The sequence below is a fragment of the Theropithecus gelada genome, chromosome 5 (assembly GCF_003255815.1).
Source record: "Theropithecus gelada isolate Dixy chromosome 5, Tgel_1.0, whole genome shotgun sequence".
Taxonomy (NCBI): domain Eukaryota; kingdom Metazoa; phylum Chordata; class Mammalia; order Primates; family Cercopithecidae; genus Theropithecus; species Theropithecus gelada.
This window is the reverse complement of record NC_037672.1, coordinates 62,693,098-62,696,975: the sequence shown is the minus strand read 5'-3', so window position 1 is coordinate 62,696,975 and position 3,878 is coordinate 62,693,098. Positions and strand designations below refer to the sequence as shown.

At 36.2% G+C, this 3,878-nt stretch overlaps 1 long non-coding RNA gene across 1 annotated transcript; it reads left to right on the top strand.

The window, feature by feature from the left end:
• Positions 1-1,552: 1,552 nt before the first annotated feature.
• Positions 1,553-3,878, top strand: LOC112625011. Its single transcript, XR_003119505.1, has 2 exons — positions 1,553-1,944; positions 3,497-3,878. It is a non-coding gene; the product is annotated as an uncharacterized LOC112625011 (long non-coding RNA).

The following is a 3,878-nucleotide window of genomic DNA, read 5'->3' as shown; positions in this document are numbered from 1 at the left end:
CCTCTTGAGCCCCTTGCCCTAATATCGTGGGTATGCTATACCTGTTTGGGTGCAAATTAAAAGAACTCTGTCAGTGAAAAGGAGTCATATTGAGAGGCCAGGGTTCCTGTGGCAAGGAGCAAACATAGGTGAATATAATCCTAGGAATAAAGAGACTACATTTCTTTCTCTACCCATCACATCTCACGTGCTGCACTAAGAAGCTGTCCCAGATTGGCAGTGGTACCTCATGTCTCTGTCACAGGAGCAGTCACCTGTCTTCATGGGCTGAATTCTTTCTCAGGATGTTCTTTGGTTGTTCATGTAGAGAATGCTGCTGGGACTGACCCATGTCTTTTCTGGATCACCACTAACACATGACCAGGTTAGGCCATAGAGAGACTTTATCTTCAAATAGAGGCTCTTCTCCCACCGTGTATGCAAATAAAGTGGTGATTAATAACTAAGGTGAAATACTTTACATAGATCTTAAATATTTATCCAAAAATCTTGAGAAACGAGGCTGTTAATACTATACTGCCTTTTACAAAGTTATATTCCACGTATTTCACAAAGTAAAACATGACTGCCATGGCAGTACGATCATCAGTACGTTTCTGAGATCTAGAAGTTTTATGTGCCTAAAATTTCACAAATCATTTGAAAGATTGTTCAATTTCTCTAGAAAAGCCAGTATGGCTCAATGAACAGGGCCTTCTTCCTAAGCTGTGCATCTGGGTAGCATGCTGGCACATGTTTGTTTTACCTGCGGGATGTCCTTGTTCACAAAAGCTTTTTTCACTTCCTGCTCTCATTTGATAGGAAGCAGTGAGATGGGGAAGCTTTTCCTATGAACATAGAAACAAGAAGATGTGATCTTATCATTTGATTATCTATTATAAGGACACTTAAAAGAATAGAATGTTTGGTGAGAAAAAAGCTTTCTCCTCTTTAATAAGAGGATCTCTAACAGGCCTCTTCCTCATTTTCTAGGTATATTAAAAGAGTCTCAAATGGTATAACGTAATGATCCTCAGAAATCTAGTTTTCATCATTTTTTCTACTAGTAATTTGTACATTTCTCTTCTTTACGTCTTCTTTGAAATTAATTAGCATATACCACTTACATATCTACTTCTTCAGAGCTAACTTACTTGTAAAATCAGATGTTTTCCTGGGGAATATGCTTTCATGCTCGCTTTATGCAGGTCTGGCAAGCCCTGTTCTAACTAACTATCTGACATTTCACTCTTCTTAATAGAGAAGTTATGATGGAAGAATATTCATGGCCTAAGTTCAGGCAATTAGGGGAACATTGATTTCCATATAGAATCAATGAAAAGCTGGAAGTTTACACCAAGTGTCAGAATTTTGTCTGAGCAAGTTACAGATGACTTAACATTGGGCCTTTCTATCTTCATTTCCTTATTTATCTTTAAACAAGAAAGAGAACTGTATTGTATTTGCTTGTAAGGGCTGTGATAACAAAGTACCACAGACTGTGTGGCTTAAATGACAGAATTATGCAGTCTCACAATTTGGGATGCTAGAAGCCTGAGATCAAGGTGTTGGCCAAGTTGATTTTCTAAGGCCTCTCTCCCTGGTTTGCAGATGGCCATTTTCTCCCTGTATCTTCACACAGTCTTCTCTCTCTAGGTGTTATAAGTGTCCTAATCTCCTCTTATTATAAGGACACCAGTCAAATGAGATTTGGGCCTATCCTAATGGCTTCATTTTAACTTAATCATTTCTTTAAAGGTGCTATGTCCAAATAGTGACATTCTGAGACGGTAGGAATTAGAAGTTCACGTATGAATTTTGGGAGGGACGAAATTCAGCCCGTAACAGAAATCATGGTTATAACTTTTATTTTTCAATAATAGTACTTTGAAAAATGACACTGTCTCTGTTTCTTACATTTTAAAAGGAAGACAACATGTTTAAGACTACAGGACATCTGCATAGGTAAGTATAAATCTTGTTGGCATTTTAATTTTCTCACTGGAAACCTTGTTTTCATGTGCAAGTGCTGAAGGTTCTGGGAGATTTTTTTCATTATTGCTCTCCTTATGAAAGCAGCTGTTCAATGAACACAGCATATTTTGTTACCTCATCAAGAAGCAGAGGAAGATTATGTTGTGATCAAGTTTTGTATGGCTATAGTCAATGCTTTTCTGATTGTTTGAGCCTGGTGATTGATTTAATAGGTATACTCCAGGGCAGTTACTCATCCCTGATATATGTCCAACTCAAAACTCCAAGTTATTTATGTAAACGATGCTTTATATGCCTTCCATGCAGATAAATCCCAGTTGACAGAACTGTTTAAGAGATGAGTGTGCTTCCAATTGGGATTACGGTCACAGTATTTATCTATATCAACTTTCATGTTACTTCATGAGCAAATTGGGAGCTTTGGAGGATAAGAGGATAAGATATGATTGGGAGAATCTATTTTCTGCTCTGAAGGTAGTATCTCAACATTTCAGTACACTGTGCATCTAGGAAGACATCAGAAAACAAACAAAGAAAACAGTCTTGAGAACAGATGATTTGTCTTTGAAAAATAAAAACATCTCTAAATCATGGGGAAAATCTAAAACCAGAGCCATTCAGACATACTCAGAAGCTGGAAAATGTTCTCATGTGTAACAAGTTCTGCATTTTTAGCTTTGGCTGAGGATTTCTTCTTTTATATGGTAGAATATGAGCCTTATATGTTCTTTACATACACATGGTTATTAGAAGATCAAAAAGCTACATATGATTTCTGGTTTAAAAATGATGGAGTAGGAACTATTATCTTTCCTTTTCTTTTATAAGAAATCACTCAAAAGCTAAAAAATAATGAGACAAAGGTAAAACAAATGGCAGAGACACATAAAACCTGATAGAGCTGGGAGACACAAGAAACCTCAAAACAATAACAACAATGTAAGAAGGTAGTATATTGCTTGTTTCCTGTGGCTAATTCAACTAAAATATTATTTGATAAGAATAATTTTGCACAAACAATTTAATTTTATTTATATTGTAAGAGACTAGAACAATCCAGAAAGAAAATTCTATTTTCTTAATATATTTCTAGAACATTCCTTTCACCAGCATTTTACTTCTTTGACCATGTAAAGGACATATAGATCCTATATTGAAAATAAATGGACCAAGTTTCCATATATCCAACTAAATTTCCACTATGTTCTAGTTTTATAACTTTGCCCCTATGTAATTCCATGGATATGAAATTATATATGGGAAACACCAAAATAATTATTTTATGAAGGAAAACTGGTGCTCTCTCATGCCCTATATCCTTTACAAAAATTAAAAGAAGAAGAAGGGGGAAAAAATCCTCATTAATGTATGCTTGCAAAACAATGGCAGTCATTTTCCTGGCTGAAAACTAAATTATTGTGCTTTATAGTGTGCATGTCTATGATAAGTAGATTACTATAGATCATTCCGAGAGGAGGTAGAGGGAAGATTGCACTAACATTAGCTTCTCTGGTATTTGCAGGCTGTAAATTTCGTTAAATGATGGATGCAAAGATGGAAGACAGATGGATAGAGGAAAAGACAGAATCAGATACTGGATGAGTTAGTACTGCTGCCTGTGCTTCAGGGCTGTCTTATTACCACAAGGCCGGCAAGCATCAATGTCCCCACATCCCCCGTGCCTCCCCCTGAAATGTACCGATTTATATGAAAATTAAGATTACAAATTAAAGCCTGGCTATCCTGGAGTTTTCCAGTTCATCAGCGATCCAATAAAAATGATGTCAAGCCTGTATGCATAATTCCCAGAAGATTACTTTTGTCCTTACAGCTAAGCCCTGTCCCTGATATGAAAGATCTCTATCCACTTTTATTGAAATAAAGAACTAACATCATAATCCCAA